Source organism: Giraffa tippelskirchi, chromosome 3 (assembly GCF_054371585.1).
Source record: "Giraffa tippelskirchi isolate mGirTip1 chromosome 3, T2T-mGirTip1v1.2.pri, whole genome shotgun sequence".
Classification (NCBI taxonomy): Eukaryota; Metazoa; Chordata; class Mammalia; order Artiodactyla; family Giraffidae; genus Giraffa; species Giraffa tippelskirchi.
Genome location: NC_137277.1, coordinates 179,914,615 through 179,927,340, shown reverse-complemented (window position 1 = coordinate 179,927,340; position 12,726 = coordinate 179,914,615). Strand labels below are relative to the sequence as shown.

At 47.4% G+C, this 12,726-nt stretch overlaps 1 long non-coding RNA gene across 1 annotated transcript in view; it reads left to right on the top strand.

Annotated features, from left to right (window-relative positions):
- Positions 1–12,283, top strand: part of LOC145542866 (uncharacterized) — a 30,923-nt gene extending 18,640 nt beyond the window's left edge. The window contains exons 3-7 of the long non-coding RNA XR_014080200.1: positions 1,410–1,631; positions 2,170–2,569; positions 9,499–9,662; positions 10,585–10,738; positions 11,616–12,283. This is a non-coding gene — a long non-coding RNA (uncharacterized LOC145542866). The remainder of the gene's footprint in view (positions 1–1,409; positions 1,632–2,169; positions 2,570–9,498; positions 9,663–10,584; positions 10,739–11,615) is intronic.
- The last annotated feature ends 443 nt before the right edge of the window (positions 12,284–12,726 follow it).

The following is a 12,726-nucleotide window of genomic DNA, read 5'->3' as shown; positions in this document are numbered from 1 at the left end:
GCCTGTTATGCCAGGTGTTTCTTGGCTTCCTACTTTTGCATTCCAGTCCCTTATAATGAAAAGGACATCTTTTTGGGTGTTAGTTCTAATAGGTCTTGTAGGTCTTCATAGAACCATTCAACTTCGGCTTCTTCAGCACTACTGGTTGAGGCATAGACTTGGATTACCGTGATATTGAATGCTTTGCCTTGGAAATGAACAGAGATTTTTCTGTCATTTTTGAGATTGCATCCAAGTACTGCATTTCCGACTCTTTTGTTGACTATGAAGGCTACTCTATTTCTTCTAAGGGATTCCTGCTCACAGTAGTAGATAAAATGGTCATCTGAGTTAAATTCACCCTTTCCAGTCCATTTTAGTTCGCTGATTCCTAGAATGTCGACGTTCACTCTTGCCACCTCCTGTTTGACCACTTCAATTTGCCTTGATTCATCGACCTAACATTCTAGATTCCTATGCAATATTGCTCTTTATAGCATCGGACCTTGCTTCTATCACCAGTCACATCCACAACTGGGTGCTGTTTTCGCTTTGGCTCCATCCCTTCATTCTTTCTGGAGTTATTTCTCCACTGATCTCCAGTAGCATATTGGGCACCTACCGACCTGGGGAGTTCATCTTTCAGTGTCCTATCTTTTTGCATTTCATACTGTTCATAGGGTTCTCAAGGCAAGAATACTGAAGTGGTTTGCCTTTCCCTTCTCCAATGGACCACATTCTGTCAGACCTCTCCACCATGACCCATCCATCTTGGGTGGCCCCACAAGGCATGGCTTAGTTTCATTGAGTTAGACAAGGCTGTGGTCCATGTGATTAGATTGGCTAGTTTTCTGTGATTGTGGTTTTAGTCTGTCTGCCCTCTGATGCCCTCTCTCAGTGCCTACCATCTTACTTGGGTTTCTCTTACCTTGGATGTGGCGTATCTCTTCACGGATGCTCCAGAAAAGTGCAGCCGCTGCTCCTTACCTTGGATGTGGGGTATCTCCTCACAGCCGCCCCTCCTGACCTTGGATGTGGGGTAGCTCCTCTCAGCCGGTCCTGTGTCACGCAGACGCCACTCCTGCACCGTGCAGTAATGAATATTAGATTATCTCAAATTTTTTGCTATTGTATTTTTACAAATGATGTGGGCATTCTTGCGTATGTAAATACACACCCTTGACTATTTCAGGATGATCCACTCCTAGACGTTAAATTGCTGAGACAAAGGGCGTGTGTGTTTTGAATTTTGATAGACGTTCCTCAGGTGTACTTAGAGAAGGTTACCCCAGTGGACATCCCACCAGCAGGATATGAGAGAGGGAGTGTAACATCACGGGGGTTGCTTTAAGTTTGGACTTTCCAAAGTAGCCTTGCTTAAAGCAGTTCAGTGTCAAAAACATGGTAAACCACTGCCCTCTCTTCTCCAGGCTGCAGGAATGTGCTGACACCTGCTGGTCTGGAGAGCTGCCGAGACAGAGAATTGGGACTGTGAAAGAGAAGAGAGTAGACAAGACAGGGCAGAAGTGCAGATCTGGGTGTCCAGGACAGCCAGCCAGGCTCTAGTCTGGTTCTTCAAACCACCCCCATCAGGCCCTTGGCAAGCAGCTCAGCCTCTCTTACAAGAAACATGCTTATGTGGATCCAAGCAGGTAACAAGTATGAAAATGAGATTGTAAATGTTGGGGCAGAGGCTGCAGGCTGTCCGCTGATAGTCACTTCCCTCTTCTTTCTTTCTTTCTTACAATGCTTATTTGGTGGGGATCAACAATTTCCCGTTCTTTAAAAGCCTTACGTTTTCAGCCTTTCTGCAGGCTGTCACATGACACAGTTCCCATTAATGAGATAGGAAAACGTATAGTCCCCACCCCTTTCAGGCAGTCACGTGACACAATTTCCACCAATGAGATGAGGAGGGGGCAGAGATTGGTATGGGGCACTTTCAGAAATCTAGGAAAAGCAGAAGCCCTCACCCTGTCCCCCCTGAGCTGCTGGTGGAGCAGCCAGCTCGCTGCGGTGTTAGGGTAGAACTCACTCGCCTAGGACTCTTTGGGGAGGTAGAGGAGGAGGCTGGGCCCGTGGCATCTTGGAGCTAACAGGCCTTTGCCACACTACCCCCCACCCACTGCCCACTCAGAGGCCTTGTTGGATGAGAAAAGAACCTGACTTGCCTATGCTTCCCTTGGTCAGATTTCCAGTTACTCTCAGGAAGGCCATTCCCATCTGCAGGAGTGGCAATGTGCAGGGTGACCCGACTGGACTCCTGGCCACCTGGCCCACCCTCTCTTCGCTGCTGGCCAGCTGTGGGAGCGAGCCCAGAGGGCTGGGCCTCTCTGATCCTTGTCCTCTCATCTATAAGGAGGGCACTAGTGCGAGGGGTGCCAGCCTTGCAAAGACCAAAGGAGAGTAACATGACACAAGCTCTTTGAAGGCTTCTGTCCTGAGACACAGAAAGCCTGCAGACTGCTTCTGATCTCTGACTGGCGATCAACTAACCTTGGACAAACCCTACCCACTTGTCTGGCCCTCCATTCCATGTGGATACACCTTGCAAAGATGACATGGTTCAAGAAGGAGAGGTTGTCAGTGTGTAAGTATCGACTTCAGGGTGGTTGAGTGTCCCCACCAGGGGCCATGAGGATGATGGCTCAGGGTTCACACAGTCAGCAAGGTCAGCGGGTGGTGGGAGAGCATCAGATTGGGAGCCAGGGGCCCTTCTACCTGGCTCGCTCTGCCTACATGGAATGCCCCTCCTCTCCTAGGCCTCAGTTGCCCCCTATAAAATGCAGGGATTTTTGTTGTTGTTGAAAACTATACATTTGGATCTTATCATTTGATAACTCTAAAAATGAGATTCTGTCCCCTCTATCATTTGTTGGTTTGTGTGTTTGATTGATTTTTGTAGACTGTCTCTGTGCCAGGGATCAGCCTGAGGTATAAAACTAAGCTCTTCTCAGGCTTTGTCTGAGCCTTTCCCTGGACATGTACAATCACTTTCTAAGTTCCCTTATGCATTGCTTGTGAGTGCCCTTGTCTTTAAGTGTATGGCTCTTAAAAGGGAGAAAGAGAAAAACCAAGGGGAGAAATACACCAGCCAATGACTGATGTTGAGAGTTGCAACAATGACTTCTCACCTCCCTGTTTGTACCTCCTTAGACAGAAACAGCAGTTAGCGATCAGAGCACAGGTCCCAATATTTGGAGGACAGAGTCCTGTTGCTGACACTGGCTCCCTAAAGTTGTGTCCAAGCTGCTTCAAGAACATTTGCACTGCTGCTCGATATTGGGCCAGAGAGTGAAGGAAGGGGAACCGCTACCAAGTTAAGAGCCAAGGTTAACCATAATTAACAACAATTTGTCAGCCAAGACTTCTCCTAGGGGAAGTTACAAGCCTTCTAAAATTCTCCAGACTTCCAAAATAACTTAGGCAGATTCTGCTAGTACAATTTTTGTCTACATGGGGAGATGGGTCCCTGGTTTTTCCTGCCCTGACATCTTCCCCTGAATTGTGTGACATTGAGATGGTCACTTAAGCCCTCTAGTTCTCTGTTGCATTGGCTGTGAAAGTAAGGGGGTTAGACCAAGAATTTCAAAGATTCATCCAACTCTGAAAGTTTAAGATTCTATATCTAGGATGATAGTAGTTCCAGTATCATTGGACCTTTAGGAAAAACAGAAGAGATCAGCCATGATGCAATGTCAACTGAAAAAATAGTCACAGTCTCAAAGTTGAGACTTATGTTTTATTTGGTGGGAATTTTTACAACTTTAAGCCTGGGAGACAACATCTCAAGTGACCCCAAGAGAACTGCTCCAAGGATATGATGGGAGGAGCCAGACTATATAGAAGTCTTACCACAAAGGGCAAGTAGTCTGAACATCAAAAGATTGCTAATTAAAGAAAACCAGATATCCCAAGTTAAGGAATTTAGTGCTTTTCTATGCATGGGAAGATGCAAGAGTCTGGGCTCACTGAAACCATTCCTTTCATATGCATCTCAGCTACCTGGGTTCAGTATCTTGTGTTTTTCACACCCTGAGTTCCTCAGTGCTCACCATAGGAAGTGGCTGCAGCCCAATGGCTGCTGGATCACAGGCACTCTTGTCCTTCCTGGGTGCACTTAGGGCTCAGAAATTCATATTTGGAGGGCCAGAATCGCTGATGACTCTGACATCCTTGTTTACTGATATGGCAGGAAATACTCCATTTCTCAGCTTTTTACCCTCTTTATTTTGTTTCTGTTAATACTCTTTATTTCCCTCCACCCTGGGTGCACTTAGGGCTCAGAAATTCATATTTGGAGGGCCAGAATCGCTGATGACTCTGACATCCTTGTTTACTGATATGGCAGGAAATACTCCATTTCTCAGCTTTTTACCCTCTTTATTTTGTTTCTGTTAATACTCTTTATTTCCCTCCACCCAAACTCGTTAGAGGATATCTATGGGTCTTTATGACCTAGTTCTTTTACTGACAAAGCTGTACCCTTTCCCACTTTTAGCCCCTGTAGCTTGGATGAACCCTGATTGGCCTAAACCAATCAGCACTTTCTGACCTTCTATACAGTCTGATGGTACAGGGGTTGGGATCTGTCCTCTAAAGTCAATGACTCAGGATTTTTGATCAGCTGTGAGGAAGACATTTGCTCTCTACTGGACTTCAGTCAGGTTGGGAAGCATCCTGCCACCGTGAAGAGGGACATGACAGGGGTCTTGCATGAGACAGAAATGCTAAAAGATGAAGAAAGAAGAAAGAGGTCCTGGTGGTATCATCTAAGCCCTCAAGTCAAGGTGCTGCTGAATGCTACCCCATCTCTGAGCTTCTTGTGTTTGTACAACCATTCTGAGCTCAAGTGGGTTGCACTGAGGTTCCTGTCACAGGAAATGAAAGAGCCTAATGGCTGCATCTAGCATCTAAATGTCCAAGCTGAGACTAGCACAAAGCTTTGCTGAGTCAGTCTCTCCCCCAGGGTTATGAGTCAGGTTCATCTCCTACTGCACCTTCTCCCATTTTCTTCTCTCCCAAGAGTAAGCTACAGAAACCACCCCATAATGGCATCTCCAAGGGTGAGGGCACATTATCCCCAGACTCTAATGAACTGAGCAGCCATGTCACTGCCAGATCCGTATCATGCAGCGATCATGAGGGCTGCTGTGTGAAGTGAAAGTCGTTCAGTCGTGTCCGACTCTTTGCGACCCCATGGACTGTACAGTCCATGGAATTCTCCGGGCCAGAATACTGGAGTGGGTAGTCTTTCCCTTCTCCAGGGGATCTTCCCAACCCAAGGATTGAACCCAGGTCTCCCACATTGTAGGTGGATTCTTTACCAGCAGAGCCACAAAGGAAGCTTGCTCAGTGTCATTCATTTAAGGTTCTTTGATGGTGTGGACTTGTCTTCCTCAGACAAAAGGCAGATTTGAGCTGGGGAGCCACTGGTCAGACTTGAAGCAGGGGATTGGGATGTGGAGGTAGGTTGAGGGTATCACACAGAACAAAAAACAGTCAAGGTCTGACCCCTTGAACTGAGAGGAATCTTAGAGATCCCCCAGTTAATGCCACTTACTCTGTAGCTTAGTGTACACAAGTGCAGAAAAGGCAAGTGACTTGTCCTGGCTCACACAGTGATTCAGAGCAGAGTCAGGCACAGAATCCAGTATCCTGACTTCACCCCTACCTTGGAGTTCCCCAGAGGTCAGCTCTGTCTTGTGCAGGCCCACCATCCCTTTCTGTTTCTCTCTCTTGTGATTCTCTGCGGAGTTAGTCCTAGACAGGAGCCTCACAGCACTGAGCACTTCCAATTACTGCTGAGTCCTCTTCACTCTTCCTTCACAACAGCTCCTGCAATGATGAACGCCCTGGGCGGTCTGGTGGGTCACAGAGAATAGCCCAGGGTCTGGAGCCTCCTCTGCACTGAGCTCTGGGCTCGGGCACTGCACCTTTTCTCAAATCTTATGGATGCCCTTCTTCAGCCCTCACCACCTGCTCCCTGCCCCCATGGTGTGTGGAGCTCTGTATGTCTGTTGTGTTGCTGCAAGGCCTGGGCTGGTCTTTCTGACCATCTGTCACCTGCTCCTGGTGTCTCTAAATGCTGAGTCTTGTTTCCCATCCCCTCGGTCTGGGCTTCCCTCTCAGCCTTGGTGGGAGAGCTTTGTTTAGATCCTCACTGCTCCGCATCCGCTCCACCTCTACGTGAACCCACCCTTCTGCTGCCCAGAGGTGCCCAGAGCCCCCCTCAGATGATTAGCGATGGGACAGATGAGGGCTGGAAGCCAGGGTTCCCCATCACCACCCCCACCCAGCTCAGCAAGTCACCTGGGCACCCAACTCAACGGTCACTTTTTATCTGAGGACCCACTGTGTGCCAGGCACCATGTTAAGAGCTTCCCTCGGCCCCTCCCCCTGTGACCCTCACAACTGCCTGTGAAGGAGGGTTCATCAGCTCTACCTTCTGAGCGGGGATACTGAGGATCTGAGAGCTTAAGTCACCACCCCAAGGTCACCTGCCTCCCCAAAAGACACCCCGAAGGGAATACACATACATCCTTTCTCTCCCTGTCTGCAGAGGTGGTTTTCAATAACCTCCAGGTACAACCAGCCCTGCGGTTCCCCTTCTTATATCCTTTTCAGCCATTGTTTATGGGGAATCATCCCTTGGATCTTGCTGAATAAATGTCAGAGATCAGAGATTGTCTCCTGGAGCCTGAGGCCAGGACGGTGTGGCCAGCAGATGCCCAGCCCCACCCCCTAGAGGGCCTTGTTTAACCACAGTTGCCAAGGCACTTCATCTACAGGAGGCCTGTCCCACTTTGGACTTTGCCTCAGTCACAAGAGGGTTTGTTATCAAAACTGATTTGTGGAAGTTGAAAGGCTTCCAATGGAGATCTCAGCAGTGGAAATGCAGGACTCTGGCAAATACATTCACAATCAAATAGCTATTAGGGTAAAAAGTGATGTGGTCATGAAATGTTAATTCAGCTCTTGTTTGTGTTGAATAATTGCGGGATTAGAGCCTGTGGACTGCCAGGTCTGTCTCTGGGAGGTAAGCTGTGCTTACTTCTGGTGGGAAACTACAGATGCCCTCAGTGGCAAGGGGATCAAGATGACCTCCATCCCTATTTGCAGCCCTGGGTGTGTTACTTCTTTTCTCAGGGAAGTCTGCTTTCCTACTTACTTCCTGCCCTGGTCATCCAGCCAGAAGTGGGCTCATGGCAGGAAGGAAATGAAAGAAAACGAAAGAAAAATTTGTGAGGCTGGGAATGTGGAAATATCATGAAATTTGGAAAACAGCAGAGCAAGATAAGGCTTCTTTGGTGGCTCAGACCGTAAGGAATCTGCCTGCAATGCAGGAGACCTGGGTTCGATCTCTGGGTGGGAAAGATCCCTTGGAGAAGGAAATGGCTACCCAGTCCAGTATTCTTGCCTGGAGAATTCCATGGACAGAGAAACCTGGTGGGCTATCCAGCCCATGGGGTCACAAATAGTCGGACATGACTAAGTGACTAATGACTAACATTTTCTCTTCCACAGAAGAGCAAGATATGAATCTGGATTTTGTAATTTACCAGCTATATGATCTTGGGCAAGTCATTTTACTTTGGGCATTAGTTTCACCATGTGGAAAACAAGGACTGTGAGTCACTTCCACTTAGAAATGTAAAATATTTTTTTCCTGTATATCTCACTTTGCTCAGCCTAGAAGCCTGTTAAGCCCCACCTCCACATCCCTGACAACTTATTAACACAACAGAACTGGACATCTCACCCAGACTAGGAAAATCGGATTCTCTTCTTTGAGAATCCTCAGTTTAGGATGAGATAAAAAAACTGAAAATCATCCTGAAAGATCTTGCAGCCCAGAGGTAGAAGCCAGTGTTTTGGTGGGCTGTGGTGGGTCACAGGAGAAGTCAGTCTGCAGAGAGAGGGAAGAAGGTAGGCAAAGTAATACTGTGTCTCCTTATTATAACTGTTCTTTCTACTTGAGCTGCTTTATGGATTTATATAACAGTTATGATTATTTTCTGTTGCATATGTCAGGAAACTCAATGCAGACTGTATTAAGGAAAAAAGGAATTTGATGCTCATAAGGAAAATTTCAGGGTTAAGTCTGGTTTCAGTCGTGGCTTAATGGGGTCCCCAGTGATGTCACCAAGACCTGGTTTTTCTCATTCACAATCTACACCTGACATATTGACAACAACTTAAGACTACAAATGTCTGAGTTCAAGTTCAGAGGAAAAGAACTGCAAGAGTTCCTTCTCAGAACCCTCAGTGAAGTTCTAATTCTATCTCATTGCCTCTGATTGGGTCACATCACTGTGCCACTTACTGGGGCCAGAGGGACATGCCACAAGGATTGCATTAAGCCTGGATTCCAAGGCCCACCCCTGAGCTGTGGGGGCAGCCTCATACATGGATTGAGAGTGAAGAAGGGGGTGCCCCCAGAACCAAAGTTAGCCCCACTGCAGAAAGGAAGAGAAATACAACCAGCCAACCCTGATGGCCTTCAGCAGAATTTGGAGGGTGAGATGGCTAATTGAGGACATACATATGCAACAGTAAAGGCACTCAGTAAATGCTGGTTTAAGTTGGTAGCTTTTTTTTTTTTTTGACTTTTATTTTATTTATTTATTTATTTTAAATAAATTTATTTATTTTAGTTGGGGGCTAATTACTTTACAATATTGTAGTAGCTTTTGCCATACATTGACATTAATCAGCCATGGGTTTACATGTGTTCCCCTTCCTGGACCCCCCACCCACCTCCCTCCCCATCCCATCCCTCTGGGTCATCCCATTGCCCTGGCCCTGAGCATTTGTCTCATGCATCGAACCTGGAATGGTGTTCTGTTTCACATATGATAATATACATGTTTCAATGCTATTCTCCCAGAACGTCCTACCCTCACCTTCTCCCTCAGAGTCCATAAGATTGTTCTATGCATCTGTGTCTCTTATTCTGTCTCGCATATAGGGTTATTGTTACCATTTTTCAAATTCCATATATATGCATTAGTATACTGTATTGGTGTTTTGCACTGTTTACAATAGCCAGGACATGGAAGCAACCTAGATGTCCATCAGCAGACGAATGGATAAGGAAGCTGTGGTACATATACACAATGGAATATTACTCAGCCATTAAAAAAAAATACATTTGAATTGGTTCTATTGAGATGGATGAAACTGGAGCCCATAATACAGAGTGAAGTTGGTAGCTTTTTTAAAGAATTCATTTAGACTGGACTCTCACTTCCACCCCCCAGGCCATCCCACAGCTTAGCCTTTTGAAACCAGTATCCGTCCTGCCTTTTGCACAAATCTTGCACTTGACACACACTTATCTGGGACACCTTTCCCATACCCTAGACTTCCCCAAGCCTGAAGTCAATCATGGACTCAAGGCTCACCTCCTCCCCGAAACCTTCCCAGAAACTTGCAGCCAATATGTATGAGAGGGCTTCACTCTTTCATTGCAGTAAAATTTCATACAAAATACCTTCTTGAAATCCTGCTCACCAGGAGACAGTGCTTGTCGAAGGGCTTCAGGATGGTGCCATTGAGGTTATCGGAATGCAGAACAACTCTAGGGCCTGGGGAGACAAGGAAGTGGTGACCTACAAGCAAGGTGGTCCTTGCAGTGCAGCCAGCTCCAGCACAGTCTGGGTACCACCAAGCCCACAAAGGTGAGCACTGGGGAATATTTCCAGGCTTTGGGGCATCTCTGGGGAGGCCCTTCTGGGATGTTGTCTGGAGCTGCCAGGTTGTCCCTTGAATTGTTCTTCAACCCCTCTGCTTTGATCAAGGAATTGGTCTCCCCAGGGCTCAAGGGTTTAAGACTTAGTTTCCTCCTAGACTCTATGAGGAAACAGGCCTCCAGCCCAAGCACCATGGCCTGCTCTGAATCTCTGGATACACTATTCCCCTGGCCCTGGTTTTGTGGCCCCCGACCCTAAGGCCAGTCCCAGACTGGGCCCATCCTGGGCTGTCCCAGTCCACCTATAGGGAAGAGGCCAGGGGACAAGGACAGGGAGAGTCTCATTTCACCTAAATCCTCCCCCTAGAGCAGAGCATGGGTGAGCAATGGGGTGAGCAGCTGCCCAGGTGACAAAATATATTATGTTAGTAACAGAGTTCATGATCTTATTTGGATGAAATCATTTATTTGAAAAAAAAAAAATAAGTGGCCCAAGACAGACCACTTCACTTTGCATCTCACTTTGCACTTACTAGACAGGAGGCTTAAATCAACTTACCCAACTTCTCTGAATCCCAGTTTCCTCACCAATAAATAACGTGTAATCTTTGTGTTCTTTGGAACTCGGCTTTCCCCTCTGTAAACTGGAAAATTTATTTATATGCTCATTTACTTCTAAGCTCAGAGAGATCAGGGACTGTGTTTCCCCAGTGTTCTGCTCTTAGTAGGACCTCAGTGGTGGTTGTTTAGTTGTTAAGTCATGTCCAACTCTTGTGACCCCATGTACTGTAGCCTGCCAGGCTCCTCTGTCCTTGGAATTCTCCAGGCAAGAGTACTGGAGTGGGTGGCCATTTCCTTCTCCAAGGGATCTTGCTGACCCAGGGATCGAACCTGGGTTTCCTGTACTGCAGGCAGTCTCCTGCATTGCAGGCAGATTCTTTACCAACTGAGCCACCAGAGAAGACCAATACACGTTTGTCAAATAAGTGTGTGGACAAGAGATCTCTGTCAGCCTCTGCCACCTCAGCCCTCCTGGAGGAGAAACATACCTTCACCCTAGAGCAGGTGAGTCCAAGTACCTGAAGCCTGGAGTCTCAGCCTCTGCTCCCCAGCCCTTCCTCCCTGCCTCCATACTCATTCCAGAGGTCACTCCCTGCATCTCCCCACCCCCACCTTCTCTGAAAACTGGCCCAGTTGCCCCTATTTCCCCTGAAGTGAGATTAAGTTTAGGTAGAATCGTGGATCTAAAGAACCAAGTCCTGGGGAAAGCTCCATGCATGGGGCTCTGTCTTCTCTCTCTGGTCCAGGCTCAGGTCTGTGTCGGCCTCACCCTGGGCAGGCTGGCATCCAGCCACTGCAGGCTCTGCAATTCACTGAGTAGCCCACTGTCAGCAGAGAACCCTGAGCCCTGGTGGCCAGCTGCAGCCATCTGAATCCACTTCTCACTATACAACCTGGCTGTTCATTCTAGCACCAGAGCCCTTTCAGAACCCCAGCCTGCTATCCCAGACCCCAGCTGCCTCCATCTCCCCTCCTATTTTTCTCAGTCTTTCTGGGGCTCATTCCTCAGCTGATGGGGCCTGAGAGAGGAGGCAGAGGATTAGATTTGCAAGGGGTAAGGTTGAGGAAAGAATGGGATCCCTCTTCCTTTCTAAGGCAAAGCCATCGCCCTCCAGAGAGGGTAGGAGAGTGACACTCCCTCTCCCGTGGAGGAGGGCTGGGGCCGGGGGTGGAGCAGGGACATGCTGTCTCATACAGCAAAGAAAGTGACCCAAGAGGCAACGAGTTCGGAGTCACAGGTCCCTCTTCATAGCCTCCCGGTCTCAGCACACAACAGATCTTCATCCCCATGTAGTTTATGCTTCGAGTGGATTGTCGCGCTTCTCTTGATAAGAGTGTAATTCATTTAAGGTTCTCTGATGTTTATTTTATTTCTCCCAAGTATATTCTTTATGAGAAAATCAATTCCAAGAAATCAGATCCATCACATTAACAAGTGCTAAGCAGCCAATCATTAGAGGAGAGAGCTTTAGACTAAGACCAGCAGAAAATGAGAACTCTGGCTGGTTGCTCTCTGAGGAGTGCTCTGAATTCACACCCAGGTTGGAGAATCTTCGCTCCTGAAGTTCAAGTTCATTGTGGAGTCCAAAGACAAGGTTGAGAACTCTTCAGCCAGCAAGTCAGCCCCACGCAGCAGACAGAGGAGACTCTGAAATCTCAACCTGGAAGGGGTATCTGCTCCCCAAAGGCCGTGAACATGTTTGTGAATAACCTGCTTGTTCCACGACCCCCTTCAAAACAAACATCAGTCATTCCCCACACGCTTGGGGAGTAGGGAGGGAAGAAACCAGAATGCCATCTCAGCTCTCCGCTTGTCCGTGGACGAGGAAGTAGGGCAGGAGTTTCTGATCCGTCAGAGACCTTTCTGGAGGCAGGGAAACTGAGAAGGAGAATAGGAAAGCAGGGGAGAGAGCGAGTCCCTGTGTCTCCCCTCTGCCACCGCACCCTCCCCAGAGGCTATAAGAAGGCACGGGGTCAGTGAGGACTGACGTGTTCACTGTTGTCAAGAGTCAACTGCGATGGTCAAATAAAACTCCTGAGGATGCTCCCCACCTGCCCGCTCCGTCATTAATTCCATTTAGTAAAGCAGTATTGATACTCGAAATTTAATCAACATGTCTGATGATAATGTAGTTGCAAAAGAAATTGAAAGTGTCAAGAACTACATTAGGAGTGATCAAGTGAGGCAGGGGGCCGAATGCCTGGCCTCCCAGTGAGCGATTTTACAAGCCTGAGAAACTAGGTGAGTTTCTGTTTCCATAATTGCAGGATCAAGAATCAGGGATGATGAGGCAAGAGGAGTACAGGCAGTGTTGTTTCAGAGCCGGTTCAAATCAGCTCAACAGAGCTGATGGTTAAGAGTTTCAGGAATTTTGTCATCCAGTTTTTAAACACAGCTGCAATTAACAACTAAATGATACAATGTTAAAGTTAAACAACCTGCAACTTAAAGGTAATAAACACTCAAATTCATCAAATCCTAATTGCTTTAT